At 40.9% G+C, this 15,594-nt stretch overlaps 1 long non-coding RNA gene across 1 annotated transcript; it reads left to right on the top strand.

The window, feature by feature from the left end:
• Positions 1-1,424: 1,424 nt before the first annotated feature.
• LOC121144112 lies at positions 1,425-5,421 on the top strand. Its single transcript, XR_005881431.1, has 4 exons — positions 1,425-1,662; positions 2,368-2,454; positions 3,181-3,298; positions 4,290-5,421. It is a non-coding gene; the product is annotated as an uncharacterized LOC121144112 (long non-coding RNA).
• Positions 5,422-15,594: the final 10,173 nt, after the last annotated feature.

Here is a 15,594-nt window from a genome sequence, read left to right as displayed (position 1 = left end):
GGAAGAAATCATTTAAATGTTTCATTTGTATGAAACATTTGTATTTTTACTATATATGAATTATCATTTGCTAGGCTATGCGACTTAAATATCCTATCAATTCTTTCTAATATTTCCTGTTGGAATTCCTACTGGATGTATATAGGAATATTGTTCATTATCTCTGTTGTCTCTTTTAAATGTTCTTCCTTCGAACTACAAGTGATTTATTAATTCTCATTAACTTACTAATTTGTGGCATGGACATCAAGTTCTTGACAGTCCTGTAAGAAGAATTCAGATAGAGATTTTTCACTGTTGTCTAAAGTCCATAACCTCTATAGCTTTACAGTCAGGACCTCCCTTCTACCAACTCAACAGCTATGTATGTGTTTTGTTTTGAAGTTTTGCCTTTTCCAGAACAGAAAGTAGCATCCTGCAATAGTTTTTTTTTTATGTCAGTTTTTCCCCTAGAATAATGTTATTGAGACCCATTCTTATTTCTTTGCTGTGTGGAGTGTTATGCTTTACTATATCATAATTTGTTTATCATTTATATGTTTCATTAGTGATTATAAATATGTCTGTCTGTTAAAGTTACTATAATACATTTGTATACAGGAATGTGTATAGTGATATATAGCCATGTCATATGTGTTTTATTTTTCCTGAGTAAATATCTAGGGACAAAACATCTGAGTTGATTAGTAGCAGCGTTTGATATTTTACCCTTAACAGTGTTTATAATGGTGCAGACTTATTTCTAGAATCATTTTATAGTCTTGCATTCCTACTTTCTCATATAACCTGTCTTTGAATTCAGTCCTTTATTTCATCCATTCTAACATGCTGGAGTTGGAATCTCACTGTGGTCCTCACTGTAATTTCCCTAATGTCTAACAGAATGTAGCATCTTTTTGTGTGCTAATTTGTCCAATATCACCTTCTAGTGAAATGTCCTTACAATTATTTGCTCACTTTTAAACTAATTTTTTGTGTATTACTTAGTTGCAATAGTGGGTAAAAGTTTTGGTAATATGTGTGCTTTAAAATTATCTAATCTGTGGCTTGTCCAATTTGCCAGTATCATGATCAAGTCTTTAAGGAGTTTTGTCCTTTTTTTTTCTTTTGAGGTAGGATTTTCCAATGTTGCCCAAACTGGTCTCAAACTTCAGATAATCTTCCTGCTTTAGATTCTAGAGTAAAGACTCTAGGCCTGGATAAGAAATTTGTGGTTTTTGTTGCTGTTGTTTTTTAGTCAGGGTTTCTCTGGGTAGCTTGGAAGTATGTCCTGGAACTCACTTTGTAGATTAGGCTGGCCTTGAACTTACAGAGATCCCCCTGTGAAGGCAGGGTATTAATGAGGAAATGGGTGTTTTATTGGGGAACAAATTGCACTGATAACAGTAAAGAACGGTCACTGCGCTCCTGCTCCAGAAGATACAGTCTCTGCCCTCCTGATGCCAATGAGATGATGCTAATGAGATCCATGACACCAGAGAGCAAGACATCAGTGCTTCTCTACCTTCCAGTGACAGCTGCACCTGAAGCCACGCCCAAAGGGGGTGTGACCACTAGCACAACTGCCTTGGCAGTACTGGGATTAAAGCTGCCTGCCATGCCCTCCTGGCAAGATGTGTGATTCTAATGAGGGTGAACATCCTCATTGGCTTCCTGTGCTTGGTAAGTTTCTTTGTGACAGAAATACTTGAGCACAATAATTTTTGGAAGAGATTCATTTTGACTCACAATCAGAGTCTTCAGCCTATAGTTCTTGGCTCTGCTGATTCTTGGTATATGGAGGGGCAAAATGTGATGGTAATTGACAGGAAGGAAGGAAGGTATACACACACACACACACACACACACACACACAGTGAGAGAGAGACAGAGAGAGGGAGGGGGGAAGTGAAACAGAGAGAGATGGATATTATTCAAGATGCAAGATACAGACCTCAAGGACATATTCCCAAGGACCACTTGCTCCAGTTTCTTTCTAAAATTTCCAGAACATTCCAAAATAGCACCATCACTTGGGAAACAAATCTTTAAAACATGGGCCTTCCAGAGGAATCTTTCCTAACTATTACAACATGTTCCTTAATAGTTTATGCTTGGAAAACAAGAAGGTTAACAAGATTTTTTTCACACCTGGGCATATGTGTTTGAGTAACATTATATAGATAGGAAAATTATCTCCTCTACATGGATCTATATTTCCCCTTAATTTTATGGAACAGATTTTCAACTTGTTATAGTTGAATTATTATAGGAATACTAATTTTAAGTAAAAGTAATATCCGTTTTAAATGATTCAGTATTATTCTAGGTTTTAATAAGTTCTTGCTGTTTTATTTCTGTGCCTGCTGTTTCTATCAAAATGACCAGTGGATGGAAGGAGTCTCCCTTTAGCACTGGATAGATGAATATTCCTGACTCCTGTACCACTCCTAACACAAGACCAAAGCATCCTATGTAAGTTTCCTAAGGGCTTTAAGGTACCTGCTGATCTAGGTAATAGTGGCTACAAAGCAGTGTGTGTGTGTGTGCGTGCGTGCGTGCGTGCGTGTGTGTGTGTGTGTGCGTGCGTGCGTGTGTGTGTGTGTGCGTGCGTGCGTGTGTGTGTGCGTGCGTGCGTGCGTGCGTGTGTGTGTGTGTGTATGTGTATGTGTGTGTGTGTGTGCGTGCGTGCGTGCGTGCGTGTGAGTGTGTGCGTGCGTGTGTGTGTGTGTGTGTGTGTGTGTGTGTGTGGAAGTCGTCTACCTGATCTCACTGACTCTTCCTGTTAGGGCCATTCGTGGGACAGGCCCCACCTTAATCATGCTGAGAATGGTTTCACACTGTAGGGAACCCAACTGTCCTCCCAAGGGGATGTTCCTCCCCTTAACTCAGTCTTAAGGAGGCCATTCCAACATTCAGAAAGGAGAAATTCTTTCTTTACACTTGAATTGCTGTTGCCTAGAAAATATGAAGATTAACAAGGCTCTTGTTTTTAAGAATTTATAATGTAATTGGAGAGAGAGAGAGAGAGAGAGAGAGAGAGAGAGAGAGAGAGAGAGAGAGAGAGAGAGAGAGAACTGATCAAGAAGCCAGTAAGTCAAGCTCTCTCAGCGCACTGCTGGGTGGATTACAGCTTGGCATAATGCGAAGTTTGTGGTAGATCTCGTACTGACAACTGTGGGCCTTGTTTCTTGTTTCTAGAAGTCGGGTGTTGACAGTGCTTTTAGTACCAGGAGTATGCCGCCAGTCGGAGCACATGAATATTCAAGCAGGCCTGAATTCCCCTTTGGTGGAGGCCTCAGTGCAGCACTCTCTGAAGGTAGGGAATGCCAGGCAAGTTTGTTTTCCCCTGGCTTTCACAGAGTACTGGTTCATGTGACTCTGGGTGGGGCTTTCCCCTGCTTGCTTTTGCTTTGTTTTAACTGTTCCTTTGGCTGAAGGTGCTTTTTATGATGGGTGCAGACAAAGAAAACTTTTATGCAAGTAAACAAAACAGATTATACCGAGCCAGGGTTTCTGTTCTGTACGGGGCATATCCCTTAGACCATTTCTGAGTGGTTATTTATGGCTGTCTGTTCATCCCCTGGAGCCTGACTTCACCTCTTGGTGCAGTGAAACCACTCTGTGTTTAGTGCAATGGTCTGCCACCCCTGGGAATGGCTGGATGTCAAATATTTACCCCTGTGGGGTTGAACACAAATCAGAGATACAAGGAGGAAAGAGAAGTTAAGTGCAGGGTCCTCAGGAACTAACAGCCTCTGGAGGGGAATGGATTTTCACAATGCAGAAGAAACAAAGAGACAGCACAGTGTATCTTTATGGGGCAAGGAGGAGGAGCCCTCTAAAATATAAAGTAACTTTGAGTAGGGCAGGGTTTTCACCTCCCTGCTTTCTCAGCAACCATACCCACTGTTCACCCACCTGGCTCAGGACCAGGCCTAGAGGGAGACATTTTAAATTTTTATTCTTTTAATTGGAAAAAGATGCTACACCTCGTCCTGGTCATTCAAGCCTTCCCTGAGAGGTAGTGAGAGAGTGAGAGGGAGTCCGGGGGGGTGGAGGGGAGGAGGCAGAGGTAGAGAAGGAAAGAAAGACCTTAGCCAAGCATTAGTTTAGCCCCATAAAACTTTGAAATCAAACTTGGCATTCGGCTTGGTAGATAATCACACTGAAAAATATCCAGAAAGTTGAAAGTTTACTGTCTTGCCCAAGGTTCTTCATTTCCAGTTTTATGTCTCACTGGTCCCTTCCCCATGCAGTTTTCCCATTGGACTGACTGTATTGTCAGGTACAAACCTACATTTTTACAGGCTACGTCAAATCATGCCAAGTTGCCAAAGAGCTTATAAAATAATCGTGGACATGAACAGCAAGAAAACAGAACAGCCACTAATGCCATAAAGGGAATACTACACCGAAGACCAAGCTTGAAATAAAGTCCATGTGATCCATGTAACATTAGACACCTCTGAAATCTAGAAGACAAACTACAGGCATGTTTGTTCTTTTTCTTTCTGGACAAGGGACTTTAGTTTGCTCCTCTACAGTGCAGGGGAGTTCACTGTGGCCACGTTTCCTGATTTGAAACTTGTTCACTGTTGAGAAGAAAGACGAGGCCATCTCTGCTTAAACCTCAGGGTCCCGAGTGACAGCAAATTCCAGTTGAGCCAGGCATCCTTCTGCAAGAGCTCCAGCAGCTCACTGGTCCTGGGAAGCGACCCCAGGCTGCCCTGCCTTTGGTGAGGACAGCATTGCCCTGCGGCTGGGCACACCACATTCAAAAGCAAACATTAGGCAGCTTCACCTTCTTCCAGTTTGGCAAGAAGAGTCGAATCCACAAAGGAGTCTTACTTTAGTTGTATTTAGAAATGTAAGTCCCTGCAGACTTAAGAGTTGGTGCCTGGGAGGGCCCTGCATTGTGAGCCCTCTGCAGCAGGCCGGCCCGGCTAACACAAGCAGGCTTTGTTTTAATTAGCAGCAGAAGCAGCCCTCCCCTCCTCCTGCAGGGCTTCCAGTTTACAATTGTCTGGGAACTCCCTCAGCCCAAAATGGTTACTAAAAAAATTTCCACAGAAACCCAACGAAAAGGGCCAGACCGACGCTGGGCTTTTAAAAGAACTTTTCCAAATTGAGTCTTGAAGCAAAGTTGTCAGCAGGAGTGGAATGCTTATTGGAATGGATGTCCACTCCGGGGAGGGCCCCAAGGTTAACTAGATGGTTCACTTCAAAATAATAGTCTGCTTCTCCCTTGCTCTTGCCCCAAAGGGAAGAAGACAACACAACCTGCTTTAACACTGTTAAGGATCTAGTTTAAAGTGACAAATGCCAGGAAATGTAAAAATAAGGATGACCAGGATTCTATCACTACATTAGTTTTTTAAGAGTGGTTTGAATCTGGATGCAGGGCAGTGAGTTACAGGAAGAGTCAACTGCACACCTCTCTTCTCCATGCAGATGTCATCGGCATCCTCTGGCATGTCCGTGTCCCCCCCCCACACACACAGCCTCCAGAATTCGAGATTCGGGCCTGTGCCTTGAAGTGGTGGAGATGGAGGAGTTTTGTGTTCAACAAGACATGGAGAGCTGTGGAAGTCACAGCCTCTGAGAAAGGCCCTTTTAGCTTTGTCAAGAGAAGTGTTTGGTTCCTACCAGACTGGTTGTCATCTGATTTATTGAGTGTTGAGCATATTGAGATTTTGCTTGTTTTCTTTTTATTTTCTGCATGAGCATTTTCAAATTGAAACTTTCAAAAGTGTATACAATGAAAAACATCATCAAATGTGTACATATTTTAAAACTCAAATATAAAATTTAAATGTGTTTTGAGATGTATTTGTGGCCAACATATTCATGTGATATAAAGTACAATTCATTTGTTCACTTAGAAAGCTAGCACATTTTTTTGTTTTTTCCCTCAATATATGTTTTTATTTGAATTAGAAACATGAATGCTTCCCATGTCAATCCCAGCTCCCTCTCCCACCCCTCCTCCCTTGTGCTTCCACCAGCCCCCCTCAGCAAGTACATTTTTTTAAGTAATCAAAAGTATATTTCATTTCTTTACTACCTTTTTAAGGATTTGATTCCTTATTGCCCTGTTATAACAATTTACAACCCAAACTGAACTACTAAGCTCTCTGATCTTTAGCTAAAACTAAGTGCCTGAATCTTCCCATTTAATATCTATGGTTCTGAGGGAACAAAATGTATTTCCCATAGTATTTGTAAATAAATCATCCCATTTCTGTCAGTGAATGAGGTAGCAGCTTGGTGCTGGGAATCACATTTGGTCAAAGATGAAATCCAGAGCTTTCCAGAGTCAGATTCAGAGGCAGAAGAGGCAGGATGTTCCACCATGCCTTTGTCAATAAAATAAAATAATATGAAAATAAATCACAAGTCAAGCCTGGCTTTTTCAGAGACAGGTAAGTTAGAAATTTGTCTTTTGTCTGCCCTTGCATGAAGAAGAGACACTGAGCAAGATTAGCAGTGCTCATTGTAGGTAGATTCTGCCTATCATAGACTTCACAGAGTCTGTTATAGTGCCTTATATTCTGGGTCTTTCAGAGTACATTTAAAATAGTGGCCAGAGGACTGAAATTAAAGATCAATCAGTGACCAGAAGAAAGAAGTATTTTTATCTCTGTCAAGGATGAATCCTCTCATGCCTGACTTACTATTCATGGATACCATTCCATACAGAGTCATTCAGGATTGTTGATATGAAATTTTCTGTCCTGATCTCACAGTGAAGTAGAAAACAGCAATCAGGATTTGAAGTTGTAACTGCAGAAGGAAGGAGTGGGTTGAAATTAGGATCCAACAGCATTTTCTAGGTGGGTGAGAAATATGCTGTCCTTTTGCCATCAATAAAGTAGAGATGATAACTTCTGGGTCTCTAGAATTGCATATGCCCAGAAATGACAGTCTTGGCTCAGTTCAAGCAGGACTATAGAAGAATTTCTGATGGTTAGATAAAAGCCAATGTTCTTCAGGAATTTGTGAACTGGCATCCAATCTCAGAAAGGAGTCATTTCCTTTGCCTCTGACGAAAGTGACATATGACTGTCTATTGACATTTGCGAGTGTCGCCTGTCAGTGTATCAAAGCCCATGTCCTACAGAGTCCCTCTGCCCCTTCTCACAGGTACGTGTTATACACCTCAAAGCCCATGCTAGAATCCTATTTCACCTCCCCCACTCCTCTTCCACTAGTTATCCCCCAAGTTGACCCAGAGTTCCACTCCAGTTATAACAACAAGGTGTTTCTTCCTTCCCTGCTATTCTTTACATTTCTTTCTCTAACAATGCCCTGATACTATCCCTGCTTTCCTAGCCTTGGCCATGTCCAATCTGCTTCTTTGTCTCTCTGTTCTGGACTCTTTTAAATCCCTCTGAATGTTCAGGTTTTTTATCCACAATAAAAATCTTCCTTGTAATCACAGAGCTGCCATTCTAGTGGTTTCTTTTCAACATCCCTAACTTACAGTAAGATCACACTCTTAAGGAAGAACTACAAAAATTATAAAACTGGTTATGAGAGTGACGAGCAAGAAACATTTAGTAATGGTATGAGAAGGCAAGACAGTGCAGAGGTGCCTTTATCTTATGTTCTTGCTGAGGCCTTTCCAAGTTTAACTAGAATTTCATCTCCTTGATGGAGAATCACATGGAAAATTAAGAACTGAGGTCAAAGATGTCCCAGGTAACTTATTCCTTGTTCTGTTAAACTGCTTACTTGTGTAAACTTTCCCTGCAGCTATTGAAGAAGAAAACAGGATATGAATTTTACCTTTAAAAGCTCCTTGCTCTAAATGCTCAGGTCTACACTTGGGTCTCTGAATACATGAGTATTGGAACAAATACTTCATATTGGCTATAAACTGTGTTTGAGTTGCTGTCTCTATTGTGCTCCCTGTAACATTTTGGAGGCCCCAGCGAGATTCCCCCAAACTGAACTCCAACCCTTAGGGGCCTTGGGATCCCCAGAAGTGGGGAAGAGTATGTTAACTGTGGAATAATCTTGGGGGATCCCCCCAGGTGTTCCAGGGTCCCAGGAATATCTTTGACTAATCATTGCTGAGTGATCCAGAGGCAACCTAATGACACTACCCTCTAAAAAAATAGTAAATTGAAAGTCATCTGGTCTGAATATCTCTGAAACTAAGTTTGATCTGTAAGAAATGCCATCTGGTTAGGACAGAAAGGAGGTTAGGCAATCATAGAGCCTGTGTCTGGGATCCATGTGAGATATCACTAGATATCTCCGGTCTTTTCAGGTATGTGAATGTGTGCTGGCCACCTGATTGTGGTTACTGTATATCTCTCTGTATGCCTCTGTCTCCCTGTGTGTCTCTCTGTAAGTTCTGTTGGTTGGAGAAACAAGTCTGAAATAGAAGGATGATTATATTATCCAAGACTGCAACCACTGCTGCCCCTAAGGTGGAGTATGATTTCCTATGGACACATGGGGCATGCTTGGTGGCCCACCTGCATGTTGTGGTAACCCACTTCCCTTACCAAAGCAACTATGGTCACACCTCAGCCAATACCTTAGCTTTTGACTGCTGTTATTGTTAAGGAAATTAAGAAGGTTCCCAAGCCTCTAGTTTCCATGCAATAACCAATGGCATTCTCTGGTATGAGACCCCCCCCCCGACTCCCGGACCAAGTCATCTGGAGAAACCCCAAGCTTTCTCCAACTATTCTCTGAGTCCCACCAGAAGAAATTGATGACCCCTATGATGGGGGAAGTCCTGTGTATATGTCAATAAAGCACTGTTGGCCAATAGGGAACCAAGATAGGTGGGACTAGGAGTCCAGGAGGACTCTGGGAAGGAGAAACACAGGGAGTCAAGATGTAGCTACCATAGGGGTCAGAAATCCGGACCCCTTTCTCCGGTAAGAGAAATACTTAGATGGGTTAAATACGTAAGTCAGAGCTAGCCAGTAAGAAACAAGCAAGGGCAACAGCTTCATAATTAATATAGCCTCTTGTGTGTTTATTTGGGACTGATGCGGCTCTGGAACCAGGCTGGCGGGAAGGCTTCTCTCAAGGAAAAGGCTTCCCTTTACACCCCTCCTTATTATGGAGCACTTGCATTTAGCTTGTTTAGTCAGTTGACTCCTGCTTGTAGTCTGGGGGTCCTGGTTCTGTTCTCTGTGTGGAAGTGGGCAGGAACTCAAAGGGCTCAGAGGGCTCACAGGGTAAAGAAATAGGTCCCTGAACTGTGTGTAAGGAGGAAAATAATTCCTCCAGTCACATATCAGGGAATGGGGGTGGAAAAGTGGAAGTCCAATACCTTCCTGGTTCATAGTTTATGTCTTTTTATCTTCCAGTGACTTGTATAAATGGAAGACCCCGAAAACCTCCATTTTCACAAAAGATGCAGGCCATTACCAGCCTATTGGATACTGTTTTAAAGTAAGAGGGCAAAAATAAATACATATACAACAAACAAATAAATAGATAATGAAAATAAATATGTTGAGAGGGCATTGAAGGACTTTTCACCAAACATTATTGGGAGGATTAAAAGCAGCAGCCACAAAACCTGCCAATTTATGCAAGGTAGGTTGGGTTACTCAAGGACCTGAGGAATTGCCCTCTGCATTTCTGGAAAAGATCTCTGAGACATACCAGATATTTACTCCCACACACTCAGATGGCCCCCCAAACTAGAGAGCTGCTAATACTGGCTTTGTCATGCAGACAGCCTCAGACATAAGGAGAAAGCCCCAGTAATTAGAGGGATTTGAACAGGTATCAACTTTTGGAAATTGCTCAGAAAGTTTATCCCAGCAGAAATTTATCTGAAAACAAAAAGGGAAAGAAATTCTCCAATGTGGTAATATTTGGAGAAATGTCCTTCAGAGAAATAGACAAGAGAAGAAATGGGGGAAATAGACCAGAAGAAGCAGTTCATTGACTTGCCAGCATCATTTGATGAGGTCCTGAGTACAAATCTGTTAGAATTTAGACATAAATATCCATAAAGTACCATGCTCCAGTGTGTAGATGGCTTCTTCGTAGCTCCAACCACTGAGAAGGAATGTGGACAGGCAGCATAAGTCCTTTAAGAGGTCTTTAAGCCCTGGGGTACAATCTCAGCCAAGAAGGCTCAGCTGTGTACCCCTCAAGCCACATATCCAAATATCCCATATTTTGAAGGGGGCTGGGCCTCCCCTCCAATGCAACGAAGCAATGAAGTGATCTTTGGAGTATAGTGGCTGGCCATTCACTCTGCTAGCCCATTCACCTCAGATAGCCACTTCTAATTTTCCTTTTCAGAAGCAACAATTAAAGGAATTGTAGGTGATGAAGGCTTAGCATAGTTGTATCAATCTGTCTGACTTTGATGTCTTTAATGCCAGCACTAGAGAAGAATATAAGGTGGGAGGAGGCAGATGTAGTCAGATTCAGTCTGAGAATTCATGGAAACAGAATGGTTCACTTCAGACTGAGGTAGAGGTAAGAGCTAGTGGCTGGCCGCTTTGCTTCTCTGATCTTCAAATTTAACACAAAGATCTGTCTCTGGGTTTTTAACTATTCATGCTACAGGCACTAATCCTATTTCTGAGGACACTATGTGTTTCAGAGAGCATCTCCTAAAGACACAAGTGGTTCACAATGTGATGGAACTCAGCACTTTAAAATCAAAATTCTTAGCTACATGGCAGAAAGCTATGGATCTTTGTGTTATTCCCTAAAATGACTGTGCACAGATTGGCAGGTAGAAGGTATCTCAAAGGGCACAGATTCATCAATGATTACATAGGGGACAATCTCTTTGTTGAGGAATATTGATATTCATAAAGTAATGAACAGACAGAAAGAAAGAGGGGGAGATGTTATCTAGAACAGGTAAGAATAACCTTAGGTCCAGACAGTGTCTAGAGAAATGTACTAGAACAATTTCTAGAAACTTCAAGAACTAAGAAAAAAATTTTTTCTTCCTTGAAATGGAAATGATCCGAGCACAGTCACATCCCAGTACTTTTGAAACTTTTATGAAGATTGTATGTTCTTACTGTGGAAGATGATTTTTAATATAAAATAGAAGTTTTTTTCTCTTTCTACTATTCAGCTGTTTGGTATTCTTCTGGCCCTTCCCTCCATATTTATGGATATGTATTTTTTGCATAGTTTGCATATATAACTCTTTATTTTAGCTCATTATCTTTGCTATCATCTTTCACAATTGCTGCAAAATATCTATCATACAGATAAGTCATACTTTTGTGGGCTGGACATTTCAGATTACTTCTAACTTTCCCCTGCTAATAAGTCTATAGTGAATAACCTTGCACATAAATCATTGTTGGTAGTTTGTTTCCTTAGGATGAATTCCTAGAAGTGGAATTATTTTATCTAATGGCATGGATTTTTCCCCCAAACTCTTTATACACATTAAAGCTTAAGAGCTTGCCAAAACATTTATACCTCTGAGTAGGTGCACAACGTATGAAACTGGAATCTTTGAATAGAAGTCTAAATAGGGAGTGCTTACTCCAAATTTTGTAAAGATAAAGATGAACTTGTCTATCAGGATAGTATATATTGAAAGCTTTTGTCAGATGTATTTACATATTTTAATTTAAAATCCATGTCACAATTTGTGAGTAGAACAGGTGAATGATTAATTTTAATTCTGACACTTAGATCTAGGCCCTGAGGAACTTGTTTTTCCTTGAACTACACTGCTATGGTTTGAAGTATTGGGTGTTGAATGTGCCTGTCCAAGCAGATGCAGGGCTGAGATTCCGGAGAGCTGTGCTTGAAGAGTGTGTTATTCTCTGTCCTTCCTACTGACCATGCTTCCCATTCCTTGCCTCTAGCGCATGTCCCAGATATCACGGGGCCAGAATCCCATGAACTGTATCTTTGGAGCTATTTTGAGACAAATAAATCCTCCGTTTGCATTGCTTATGTCTGCTATTTTGTAATATTGAAAAGTAACTAATACATAACTAACATGGTTTTTTTCTCTTATGATCTTATTGGTAGCCTTTGTATTTTATTTTTGCTTTGCCTTAGAATATTGACTTAATCATAGTACCTGTCCACTCTGAACACCTTGTATACCCTTCTCTGCTCATTCCTAGAGTTTTTGCACATTAACTCTCTTACTTCATTTAGGTATCTGTTCAAATATCACCTCTGAGTGAGCACACATCCTGTATGAGCTTTACTCTTTCTTTACATTGCTTCATTCATTTCTGGAAATTGTCATTTTACTTAATGCCATGCATTCACTTTCCTACTTGCAAACCATTACTCCTTCTCTCCTACAACAATTATGACTCAGTGAAGGCAGATTTCTGTCTGTTTCATCCACTATCATATCCTGGTGTTCAATGGGGGTTTGATGAAGTAATGAACAAGCTGATAATTTTCCCTACCTCTAACGTCCTTTGGAAAATAGCTGCATACCTGTCTTATTTGCTAATGAGAATAAGCTTAGCATTCCATCCTTGTCTCTTTTCTATGAGGTGCTCTTTTTCCTGTGGGACTCGAGGTTTTAGCTGAATGGAAGACCACTTAAACACCATTTAACGAGGGAAGTCATTTCCTGCCTAACATCTAATCTGCAAATTAATCTCCCACTGAGCAGAAATATGGACACAGCAATGTTTCCTGCTCCACATTTTCTACATCTGCCTGGGCTCAGCATCCTATTATTTAGTATCTTGTATCTGCAATCAAAAGGCCAGACAAGATGCTAGCTGTAGGATAATCTCTGGTGACAGGCATGCTTGGGGAGTCAGGCGTGAGGATGGTTAAAATGACCCGCGGTGAATGGAGAAAGAATGATTCATCCCTCTTCCACTGAATAACACAGTTAAAACCCAACAAAGGTTGCCCCTCAATATCCCCTGATTCAGAAAAAACATTACAAAGTCCTTTACCTCCGGCAGAAAAGTTTTGGCTGAAAGCTCATTTGAAGTTTGTAAAATTTGCTCATTCTTGTGATAGTCAATTTAGCCAAGATATAAATATTGAAAGATTTTGTATAGTCAAATTTCAATTTTCACTTCAAAGAAACAAGAAATATTGTAACCCAAGTAAAGCATTGCTACTAGTAATAATTGTTGTGTAAAATTCCTTTATACCACATAATGATACATCTTTGTGATTGGTTTAATAAAAAAGATAAATGGCCAATAGCTAGGCAAGAGGTATAGGCAGGATTTCTGAACAAACAGAGCTCTGGGAAGAAGAGACGGGGAGTGGCCAACCAGACACAGAGGGAGGGAGATATACAGGAGAAGCAAAAACCAATAGCCACATGGCAATTCATAGATGAATAAACGTGGGTTAAATTAAGTCATAAGAGCTAGTGAGACAAGCCTAAGCTATAGGCAAAGCTTTCATAATTATTAATAAGTTTCCATGTCTTTTGTTAGCTGGCAGCCCAAATAAAAATCTGGCTACAAATAATTGCTGGAGGGAGGTGATGCTGCCTTCTTAAGCACAAGCATGCATGTTTCCTGGCTGCTTAGTTCCCATTGCTTCCTGTTGTGCAGGCACACTGAGGCAGGCTACCAGTGTATGTTATCATTGGGCTTACCTTGACACTCCTCCACATGTTAGAGGGCTGAATCACTGTTCCTATTCTATTTGTTGGTTGTGTCAGTGTCTAGGATTCTGTGCCCACTTGGAAGGGAGCCTTCAGCTCGAACAGGTGATGTGACTGAAGATTTTCTCCGTTCTGGCTTCTCTCTGTGGACTTTGTAGCTTCTCTTTGTTCTATGGTTCAGGGATGAATGCAGTGTTCCTGAAGTTATCTAGCCAAATAGATAGGAAACATGCATCTCTGAATTTGACTGAGCCCTCCTAAACACCTCAAAATTTAAGGAAGGAAGACTGTGACTATAACTCCAGATGGGGCTTCTGTGGTTTGGTGTGGTGTTTCAAGATACTTTGGCTCCATTTTAGGTAGAAATCCCATGGTCTTTTTTTCTTCTCTTTCTCACCCCACCACATGCAGAGACAGCAAGAAATTATAAAGGGAAAAGCATTCAAAGGGAAATGAAGGGTTTGGCACCTTGACTTCCCAAACTACCAGAAACCAAATTCCTGTTATTAAAACCACCCACTCTGTGTTTTTTGTTATGGAATCACAGACTGACTATTAACCAAGTGTAGTCAGAGATTGTTTATATGATCTTGAGCAGAGAAATGAGTCTGCTCTTGTTCAGTCAGGATTCTCTCCTCAATAGTTGTTGTTGATTTTCAGCCCTCAGCATCCTTGCCCCAGCTCTCGTACCTGCTGATTTGCTCTTCACCTTCAGGACAGCATGTCGAATGCATCTGGAAAAATGTGCTGTCGGAACATCATTGTTTGGGAATCTGTGTCTTCACACCTGTCATGAAAATGATGATGCTATGTCCTTGTGCCCCACCGTAAGACAATCTTATCCTAGAGAGCTTGTTCCAGCTCAGAAAAGCATTTCCTTAGTTTAAAATATTCACCTAAGAAATTCTCCTCTAATTTTCCAAGGCGTCAAATTCATCTTGACACTGTCTTTTTTTTTAACACATAAAACTGTTTATTTCAATGTGAACATTAAATAAATCACCAGGATCATCTAGATTTTACTTTAAATTAGGAGTCCAGACATTATTCTTCATAATGAATGTATCCATTTTCTATAGCCATTCAGGAATTTCCCAATACACATCAGTGATGATCTCCTTTTCATGAAAGATTTATATTTTTTTTTTACTTTTTTAAAAAAATTAAATTAGGAACAAGCTTAATTCACATGTCAATCCCAGCTCCCCCTCTTCCCCCGCCCCCACCAACTCCCCAACCCTCTGCCCAGTCCCCAGTCAACTTTCCAGGGAGGGTGAGGCCCTTCATGGGGGATCTCCAAAGTCTGTCATATCATCATGGGCAAGGGCCTAGGTCCTCCCCCATGTGAGTGTGACACTATCTTAAAGATGTAGTTACTACCAATATCTTCCTGGTTAGAAGCTTTCCAAGTTGACTTCTGCACACCATTCTTCAGCCTGAACTTACCCAAGAAAGTTTTTCGAGTTATGTGCCCATTTTATTCTTCTGCTAAGATGGTGGAGGGGGAAGGGAGGCAGGCAGGTGTTTAGTTTCTCAACACCTTTCTACTTCTCTCTGCCAGCTTTCTTTTTCAGACTCTTGTTGGCCTTGGAATTTGCCCTAGCTATATTTACTTGTGCTTTTGTTTTTACTTCTTAACTCTAGTTTCTCCAGTATCTCAGTGTTCTGTCTAACTTAGCATTTCAGTGCCCAGATTTACAAAGTTACAAGACCTGATATGAAGACATGATCCCGATACATCAAAAAGAAAATGTAAACATTACCATAGGATCACATGCTTTCCCCACCTCTGGAACTAAATATTAAGCCAAGGAAGTCAGAAACTGGACAGAAGCTTAGCTTTTAGCAAAATTAGATTTCCAGTAAATACTCTGGTCTTTCCTAGTTCCTCTGATTTTAGTGAAATGCTATTACATACTCAGTGCCAGATCAATATAAGCTTTAATAATAGTTAAGAGAAAGGGTAATTGCAGCCTGAAATTTTCAGCTGAAGTTTCCACTTAAAGACACTCAGAATTCAGGAAAATGCAAGGTCC

The sequence above is a fragment of the Mesocricetus auratus genome, unplaced genomic scaffold, assembly GCF_017639785.1.
Source record: "Mesocricetus auratus isolate SY011 unplaced genomic scaffold, BCM_Maur_2.0 Super-Scaffold_100014, whole genome shotgun sequence".
Taxonomy (NCBI): domain Eukaryota; kingdom Metazoa; phylum Chordata; class Mammalia; order Rodentia; family Cricetidae; genus Mesocricetus; species Mesocricetus auratus.
This window is presented reverse-complemented; position numbering and strand designations above follow the sequence as displayed.